Source organism: Tursiops truncatus, chromosome 5 (genome assembly GCF_011762595.2).
Source record: "Tursiops truncatus isolate mTurTru1 chromosome 5, mTurTru1.mat.Y, whole genome shotgun sequence".
NCBI lineage: Eukaryota > Metazoa > Chordata > Mammalia > Artiodactyla > Delphinidae > Tursiops > Tursiops truncatus.
In genome coordinates, this window is record NC_047038.1 from 118,341,073 (window position 1) to 118,351,726 (window position 10,654).

Here is a 10,654-nt window from a genome sequence, read left to right on the forward strand (position 1 = left end):
AGAGAAAAATAAAGATGAAATATTTTGAATTACAGGGGCAGGTCTTATAGGAAGAATTCAAGTCAGAACTATTTCCCTCCCTCACAAAGCTGAGGAAGTTTACAAAACCTGTCTCCTTCTGGATTTTGTGGTAACTCCATCAGAAGGCCCTGCAGACAGCCCAGGAGGGGCCACTGCAGTTATGGACACAGTGGACTGGTGTCTGACTCCCTTCCTGGAAGCAGAGAGACTGAGAGGAGGCTGGCAGGCGGCTTTGGAGGCCACTCTCTCAGGTGAGAGGTGTTGGTGCATTCAGCTTGAACTTCAGCCCTAGAGTTTGTTGGGACAAAGGACGCATGAATATCCCCTTGGCCTAGTGTGATCTAATGGGAGCTGAGAGATCTGGTCTGGAACAATTTAAAATCGTGTGTAAGAAGGGTGCCATGTTGAGGACAGAGAAGGTCGGTACTGAGTGGACTTCTAGAAAAGCCAAGGACTGAATTTCGTGGGACAACTGGAGAATTAGGATACATCATTGGGGAGGAGACCCTCTGAAGAATCCTAAATGTGCCAATAAGAAAAAGGGTTAGCTTTAAGTACTCAGACAGCTTTAAGTCAAACCAGACGGCACGGAGTCATATTTTGACTGTACCCATCAAATAAGAACTTTTCTGTGCCTCCTTTCCCCGGGTCTATCAAAGCACTTAACCCTTGTGGCGCCAGATGCCATGTTAGCAAACAGGGGAGTAAGAGAGAAGAAAGAAAAGGATTCCTTCCTAAAAGTCTTATCTTTGAATAAAGGTTGAAGTACTGATTGGTATATTGGACTGGATACTTTCAATAATCGACCTGAGACTATATATATTTTTTAATTTTTCAAAAATTTTTATTGAACTATAATTGATTTACTGTGTTGTGTTAGTTTCAGGTGTACAGCAAAGTGGTTCAGTATATATATACACATATACATTCTCCTCCATTATAGGTTATTACAAGATATTGAGTATAGTTCCCTGTGCTGTACAGTAGGTCTTTATTGGTTATCTATTTTATATAGAGTACTGTGTATATTTTATGATCTGAGACTATATTAAAGCGATTGTAGGACTTTATATTCCTCCAGAGTTTTGTGTCAGAACAGTCATTGTTCCAGATCAAGTTTCATTCAGGGGTAGAAAGGCTACCTGGTCCCATCCCCCAAGCAAGTGGGGAATAAAATCAAAGTTGTTACTGGTTTACCCTGAGAGAACTGCAGGTCAATATATGGATTACACATGCACTTTTAAAACAGCCCTGTGAAATCGGTTCTAGTTTTAATACCAGGCACGGCTGGGGCTGAGCCCTTGCAGAGGGACCATATGCTCTGGGTGTGTGGTTGGAGCAGAGTGTGACCAAAGTCCTCCCACTCTCACCGCTGACCCCATGCAGCACCTGCAAACAAAAGGAGAGCACCTTCCTCTTGCTATATCCCCCAGGGCTCTCTGGTGAGAAAGTTCAATGTGCTGTTCACTGCACAGGAGAGATGCTAAGGGAATTCTGTTAGGGCAGAGGATGTATTGAAGGGAGAATCTGGAGCTGAGAGGCAATACATTGATAAGTGGCACACAGAGTGTGACCAAAATGACATTCTCTGTGATGATGGGACTTTGTGCATTTGCTATGTTTGGGCCATAAATTTTTCAATTGCACAGAAAAGAGATTCACTCTCCGCCCTTCTGTATCCTGCTCTTTGTCTCAGAGGACTGACCTATGTGGACCTCAAAGTGTTTAGACAATGGGGAACTTAACAGGGGATTGGAGGGAGAAAGGAGAGTGAGGGTAGGGCATCAATTTCCTTGACTATCTTTCCACTGGGTTCCCTTGGGCTGTCTGTTGCTCAACTGAAGGGCAGCTCCTCTCCAGAAATCCTTCTCCAGAACTATCTTTGGTTCTGGAGATCCAGATCTTCTACTCTCTGTGGTGAAGGGCCACTTTCTTATTTCCAATTTGCCACAGGTTGGTACTTTTGTAAATAGAATGCAAAGGAATTACTAGAAAAATGAAATAAAATTTAAAATAAAGACATAATCAAAACCATTTTTATTATGGGAAACATCAGACATACAATTATTTTATTGAATTGCTATTGAAAATTATAAATGCTTACTCAATTTCTATACCTAGCTCATCTAACCAATAGTTGCTGGACCAACACCAGTCTATGGCTCCTTTCCTTTGCTTCTGGCAATTACGCTCTCTCTATCCCTTTGACCCAGGGGTAGTAACCGTTCTGCTGCAGTTTGCCCTAGATTCATGCTGGGGTTTCCCCAAGTCCCACTTGAATTTTTTATAATTAGATCATTTGTAAGTAAATGGACCTGTCTCACCTTATCCTAGTTTGAGTGGGCCATTTGTTTTTGTTGTGACTGACTGATCAGCAGTAGATATCTTATTGTGAATTCGGGGGAGAGAGTAAGACACTAAAGTGGGTAAATGGAAGTAGAGTTAGTATGATTTGGGAGCAAACTGAAAATTTGTAGGTACTAAAGATGATTGGAAAATATGCATTAAATGCTCTTAAGTTAACTGGATGGAATTAGGTTAGATTAATTTGTATGAGTAACTATTCAAACAAAGAAAAATATCTAGGATTTTTGAGAGACTAGCTATGAAGTAGATTTATACTTCCGGCAGATACATATCTTTAAAATTGATAAAAGATCCCAACTATTTATGAGGCAACAGTTCCTTAAATATCACTTCTTTTAAAACAAAGACAGATTCTAGGTGGGGAAGAGTGAATATATTTCTATAAATGCTTACTGAATAAACAGTCTGTGACTTATGAGATTTTTTCCCATGTAGATGTAACATATTCCTTCCCTTAAAATGTACTCTGGGGCTTCCCTGTGGCGCAGTGGTTGAGAGTCCGCCTGCCGATGCAGGGGACACGGGTTCGTGCCCCGGTCCGGGAAGATCCCACGTGCCGCGGAGCGGCTGGGCCCGTGAGCCATGGCCGCTGAGCCTGCGTGTCTGGAGCCTGTGCTCCGCAACGGAAGAGGCCACAACAGTGAGAGATCCGCATATCGCAAAAAAAAAAAAAAAAAAAAAAATGTACTCTGAATTATTATGAGGCATATCTGAGTGATAAAACAGGGACCCAGCTTATAACCATAGAGCTGAGGGGAGGCTCCTCCTGCTTGCAGCAGACACCTCTGAATAATATTTTTCCTTTGGGAGTCATTCTGTTAGCCTTAACGTTGTTATTCTTATAATGAAATGTGGGATTATTAATGAACTTAGAAACACTGATTTTGGAAATCTTAGAAATTGTTGGGAAGGTATGTCATATACATTTTTCTCCTTTCTCCACCTTTGCTTTTTGTCTTTCAATAAAAAGTCTTTTAATTTGCAAAAACTAAACCTCAGAATTTCACGTAAGCATTTTATAGAAGGACACATGGGAGAACAATCACCTGTGCTATCATAGCGAGTCCTTGGTGTTTTAGGGTGAAAAATGTTCAAAACATTTTAGAATAGTGAATATTAGAGACAATATTTATAAAATAAGGGTGGAGTTGCCCTCTACCTTTGCAGTGACAAAACTGGTGAAAGTGATATTAAATTACCAACATGTTTGGAGTCAGGGACTTCTGTTGATTTTCTTACTCACGTTGACTCTGCCTTTCTTGTAATGGCTTCATTCTTCCTCACAGAATCTGGCGGCTCCATCCTCAGTGGTTCCAGAGGGCCTTCCAACCACTGCCCACCCCCCCGTGCCCCGCACGAGCTAGGAGGTCACCTAGGCTAGGTCAATCATAACCTTTCCGCAGAACTTCCCACATTGGAGGGGAACAGCCAGAGCTCTTGCCTTTGAATGTGGCTCCGGTGCCCCTTGGCATGAGGAGAAACCTGGGAAAATGAGACTGAAGCTCAGAGAGAAGATGACAGAGTAGAGACTGGGGTAGAGAGAGAGAGTTGTCATTAAGTTGTCCATGGTTGTAGTCTCTGACATCCCCAGTGTGTTTCTATTTTCTCTGCAGTTCCTTCAATTTTGTGAGTTATCCAAGTTATTTCAATATTAAGTCCTTTTTTCTTTTGGCTTTAGATAATTTGAGTTTGTGTTACTCGAAATGAAAACTTTCTTTTTTTATTGAAGCATACTTGATTTACAATGCTGTGTTAGTTTCTGGTGTACAGCAAAGTGATTAGGTTTTTGAGATATATTCTTTTTCATACTCTTTTCCATTATGGTTTATAACAGGATATTGAATATAGTTCCTTGTGCTTTACCAAACTTTCTAACTAATACAGCAGTTAAATATTGAGATATTTATTGTAAACACAATTTCTAGCACTTAAATTTAGCACAGTCCCTAAGTACTTTTTGGACAACATCCCCCCTGCCCCCTGCCGTCAGGATTTGGAGTCAACTTCCTATTTGGGGCAGAATATAGCAAAATCTCCATTATGTTCCTCTAGTGGTGAACAAAAGTCCTTCAAAACTTGCAGATAACCTCGTTCATTATTATTTCACTTTGGAATACAGAAACATTGTAGATATTTTAATTTTTGTGTTTAGCACTGCTAGTCCGTCAGAAGCCGTGGTTGTTCCTCAGTGGTGACCAAAGGAGAGGGTAACATTTGATGTCACTGATATGTTTGGAGCTGAAGAGGGCCTTAGTCTGTAATTTAAACAACCTGGAGTCCAGAACAGGTCATGGTGATGAAATAATATTCTATGTATAGAATCATGATTTTTAATAGCAGGAGCAGGACAGCAGAAAAAGTCACTTATATGCCTTGACAAGCCATGCAAAATGAGACTCTTTAGATAACTCTGAGGAAGATGTTTTATGTAGGATATGAATCTAGGCCATACTTCATACACCATGTGTTCACAGAAAAATGCAGTTTCTTAGCAACCATCACCTGGTTGTCAAGTTATCACTTGATTTTTATAGACACCTGGCTTTTTTAGGCACATGCATCACTAATACTTAAGCATAATATCCAGGTTAGTGTTGGAATAATTACATTTCACTTTTTTCCAACTAAAACTTTAAAAGTTTACCATTCAAACTTCAACTGTTTTTGTAAAAATAAGGTAGACCATTGCAGGGAATGAGAAAAAAATTTCTGAGCTTGTCCTGTGAATGAAAGAATTCGTTCATTTGTTCAATAAAACATACATTCAAGGCCCAGAGGATACAACGATGAATCATCTCATGTTTGCTCTCAGGAGGATCGTGAGGGAATAGTCACATAAAAACCAATGATACCACAACTCATAGGTGTTACGATAGAGGACACCAGCAATCAGACAGACAGACACGCAGCAAATAGTAATTGAGCACAAGTGGGAGAATTTTCTTTAGGCTGGAGTGGGAATCAGTCAGGCAATTCTTCACAGAGGACGTTGTGTTTGACTATTTGACTTTGGTTTTAGTGAATAAGTCTAATTCCTTTCTGGCTAGACCGTTTTTCCCTTCCCATCACTCGAATCAAGAACTTCCCTCCGTGACTTAACTTGAGATGGAACACTTTTGCAATTAATAATACTAAATGATGCTTTTGGGATCACCAGAATGATACTTTTGATATCAGTACACTGCTGTCATTTACACTGTATCTACCTAATTGATTTCCCTTGATCCCAAGTGCATACATTTTGGTATCATTTACACCACTGTAGAGTGTAAATATACTGGAGGTGGGGTGTTTCTAGATAATACGATTACTTCTAATACACTGAGAAAGGCAATGTAAACAATTAAATTAATATTAACTGAAAAAAAGCAGAGGCTACTCAGTAGTATGCCCTCTGTAATCCCAATTTTTCTTTATATATGGATGTATGTATAGTATATACAGATGGGAAAGATATTTTCTAATGCGTTAGTAGGGGGTATCTCTGTTTGTGGCATTATGAGCTATTTTAAATTGGTTCTTGGTAAAATATTAACATTTTCTCAATTTTCTTCAGTGAACATTTATTCTAAAAAAAACCTAATAAATGCAATTAGAAAAAAAGGAGAAAAGTTCATAACGTAGAGGACAGAAAAATTTAGGAGAACATAATAACTGACACACTTAATATCTTGTGATGTTACTTCCCTTTGGCTGTCAGTCAAAGTGGTCATTGTATTCTCTGGAGCATCCCACCTCCAAATCCCAGCAATTCCAACCACTTCACCAGTGACTGTTTAGGCATATGACACAGTTTCTGATCCCTGAGACAGGACAGTGTGTGCTGGGAAGTTTCTTAAAAAGAAGAGATACCCTTTACTTCTTTGAGACATTGTGTGTAGATGTGATGTCTGGAGCAGCTGTTTTACTACTGTTACAAGTTGAATTGTGTCCCCACAAAAAAAGATATGTTGCAGTTCTAATCCTCAGTATCTCAGAATGTGATCTTATTTAAAAATAGGGTCATTGCAGGTGTAATTAGTTAAAATGAGGTCAGACGGGAGAAGAGTGTGTTCCTAATCCACTATGACTAGTGTTCTTATGAAAAGGGGAAATTTGGGCACAGATCCGCCCACAGGAAGAATGCTAAGAGAAGATAAAAGCAGATTGGGATGATGCTTCTACAAGCCAAGGAATGCTGATTGCCATCAAACCACCAAAAGCTAGGAAAGAGACGTGACACAGATTTTCCCTCACAGCCCTTAGAAAGAACTAACGCTATGCACACCTTGATCTTGGGCTTCTAGCCTTAAGAACCGTGAGACCATACATTTCTGTTGTTTAAACCCCCTAGTGGGTGGTACTTTGTTATGGCAGCCCCGGCAAATGAAAACAGTTACCTTGAGAGGTAATAACATGAGGACCCAGGTGATGTGCTGAGGATGCAAGATAGAATATGGAACTATGGTCTAGGATGACATCCTTAGCAGCTGAATTAACAAACCTCCTCCTTGGAGTCCCATTTCCTTGGGACTTCCTGACATGGGTAACAATCACTTTTCCTAGTCATGAAAACCCTTTTGAGTTGCTTTCGACTGCTAACAATGAAAACAAACGAACTGATTCAGCCCTCCTGCGTATTCCCTTTTGTAATCCAAATTCTGATGTCCAGCTCTGCCTGTGGGCCACCCTCCTCCACTAGTCCCCAGATGCCTCTCTATATGTCTAAACTCAAGAGGAATCGTGTAGCACTTGTCTTCTGCGACAGGATGATTTCACTGAGCATATTGTCCTCCAGGTTCATCCATGTTGTCACAGATTGCAGAATTTCCTTCATTTTTCAAGGCTGAATAATATTTCATTGTATGTATATAGTGTATTTTCTTTATCCAGTCACCCATCAATGGACATTTACGTTGTTCTCATATCTTGGCTATTGTGAATAATGCTGCTTTGAAAATGGCAGTGCTGACATCTCTTCAAGATCTTGATTTCAATTCTTTTCGATAAATACCTAGAAGTGGGATTGCTAGATCACAGTAATTCTATTTTTAATTTTTTTTATACAACAGGTTCTTATTAGTTATCTATTTGATACATATTAGTGTATGTATGTCGATCCCAATATTTTTAATTTTTTGAAGAAGTTCCATACTCCTTTCCAAAATGGCTGCACCATTTTGCATTCCCAACAACAGTGTACAAAGGCCCCAATTTCTCCACATGCTTGCCAACACTTGGTGTCTTTTGTTTCTGCATGATTCCATTTATCTAAAAGTATCTTATCTAGAGGCATCTAAAATAGTCAGAATTGTAGAATCAAAGAGTGGAGAGGTGGTTGCCAGGGGCTGGGGGTGGGGGAAATAGGGATTGTTTATCAATGGGCATAAAGTTTCAGTTAAGCAAGAGGAAGAAGTTCAAGAGAACTGCTGTACAACGTTGCACCTAGAGTTAACGATACTGTACACTTAAAAATTTGTTGAGAGGGTAGATCTCATGTTCATGGTTCTTACCACACACACACAAAAAAAAAATCAAGAGGAAAAGAGGGCTAACTCATGTTTTTTCTCCCAAGATTTCCTACTTCTGTGAAAACCAGAAGGAAGTGTGTTATCTAACTCTTGTCACCCGTAGGAGCCCAGCCAGCCATGACCCCTGTCATGACATTTAAATAGCTAAATTTTATGAGAAAAGCCAAACAGACAGACCGGTCTGTTAGTTTTCTCATAGGTTTCCGGTCTTAATGGTGCTTCAGGGATTGCCTGATTGTTCCAGGGTAGCAGAGGAAGAAGCAGCTTCTGGCTGATTCTCTGGCTTCTCACTTTTTGGAGTTGGCTTTTGGGACTGGAATCTGGAACCAAGGAAACATTGCCATTTCCAATCTCTGCTTTGGTGGGGAGATGCTTCGGTGAGGATGAGAGGTTGGGATCATCTCCAAGAGGAAGAGAGAAAAGGAAGATGCTTAATACCAGGAGGCCTGGGAAATCAAAGAGGGTGGGATTTCCTGGACTTGGAGGTGGGCAGTGGGTGTGAAAGCTGGCCCTGTGGAACTTCCTGTCCTTGAACAGCCCCACTGCCCATGGAGCTGTCCCTGTGCAGGCACTGCATCCCCCTGCCTTCTGCTGGTGGGGTTAAGATTCCCTCATCTTCATGGGGCTTCCCTGTGTCTTTAAGCTGTTAAACTAACTCACACCTCCACTGGGGAATGGGTTATGGACTTGGCGGAAGAGGATAATTCATTATACTCACATAAGCTACCTAGCTCTTAATTTCCAGGTGGAGATCCTAACTGGCTGTCCTGCTTCCATTTGCATTGTGAGTCATGGGCTTGAATGATCTCCTGACAACACTTTGGAGTTTCCAACCTGTGATGCTGGTATGGAATCTCATTTACTCATTCATTGGAGAAATGGTGGTGGATGGATATTCAGGGAAAGGTATTTTTGAAGGTGGTATTTCTCTGCTGACAAATAAAGAATGGGAAGTGTCTTCCTTGAATGGTTTGTTTATCAAACTGAAATAAATGATTTGTGAGTTACCCTCACAGAACTAGTGAAGGTAAAAAACTTTCTTAAGAAGGACTCAGGGTGCAAAGAAACTAGATCATCCTTCAACCTGGTTTTAAAATACAGAACTTGCCATTGCTATTTCAAGATCTGTATAAAAATAGGTAATATTGAGCAGAGAACATTTTATTAAATATAACACTTGTATGTTTTTCAGTGCTGGTCTATTGCCAATCAATCAATAAATACTAGCCATTAAGTGCTTCTGCTATTTTAAATTATGTTATATTATTTCTTTCATTTACCACTTATACTGCCACTTACTATGTGGTACTTCTGTTAAAAGTAATTTTCCTTTTGAAGTTTCTCCTATGGATGTAATTATAAAAATAACTATAGAAATATTTCCTTATTAAAAATTTACTGTGAACTTATTTCAGGTATTTAAGTTTTTAGATTTGATCTTATATCACTAAAAATATTTCTCTACAGTTTGTTTTTTAGTTTATTAATTTTAATTATTTAGTTTTTAAAAAATCTTAGAAGGAACAGATGCGTTGAAGGGGAAAGGATTTTGGAATCAGAGAGATCGGACGTTTAATCTTACCTCTGATATCTACTTGCTATGTGAGCTTGGTTATACCTCTCTGAACTTCAGTTTCCTTATCTGCAAAACAGGGATAATAATTTCTGTCTTGCAGGGTTAAAAGTGGCCATGCATGAAATATGTCTGGTAAGTGGTAAACACTCAACTTGTATTATTTTATCAGCTTCTCCATTTTCCGAATATCATCTAGAGATAACAAATAGTTTCTATTTCATGGTAACAAGATCATAGAGCTTATTATTGTTTACAAAGAATTTTAATTGAGGGTGTTTTTAAGGTTTAGCTATTACCCTAGATTTGCTTTCTTTGAAAGTATATACGTGTAGCAGGCATATTACTAATATTATTTTAGAAGAGAAATACTTAAATGTTATTTTCACTTAAAATGTTGGTGTTTTGTAATAGGTACTTAAGATCAGTGGAATTCCTGCCTGGATTCAGATGGATTCATGAAATGACATAATTGTCATGTTGACTTTGCCTGACAGAGAACTTTGCTTTGGTTTTAATTCTTCTTTGATAATTTCCTATTTCTTTGTAGTTTGTGGTGGTTTTCAGACGCACATTACTCAAAATGCTACAGATTTTTTTCCTTTCCTATACTGCCTCTGATAGAGGAAATATGATTAATGTTATAATAATAATAATAAGCACTTTATGCTCATCAAAGTTTGAAACATATTCCTGTGTCTTCTCATTTTGTTTAACTTTCTCTGTCTCTAAGAAATTACCTGAAACAGTTACCTATCCCAGTCTTGACGCTTGTGTCCTTGTGTGGGAGTGTCCTTGTGTGAGAGTGTCACACAGACTGCATCTGTGTGAGCCCAGTGACTGTGGTGGACGAGCTGGATGTGGAGTGAGCATGGGCTGTGTCTTCCCCTGGGGTGTGCCGGCAGCTACCGCCTTGGTGGAAGTCACGGCTGGAACTGGAGGGGCTGAGGCCAGAGCCAGGTGTAAGCCAGGGCTTCTCCCGTGCTCAGTGGTTGTCTCAGCCCTATTGGGGAAGAGATCGGGGCCTGAGGGGCTGGGCTAGGAGCCCTGAGGGAGTTGGGCTTCTCCTAGGTGGGACGGCAGTCTCTGCCTTGGTTTTGGGCCATTGCCAAGGCCTGAGGTTTTGGGGCTGCACTTCTGCGCTGGTTTCACTTTCCCCGCAGTGTGCGTGCCTTAGCTAGAG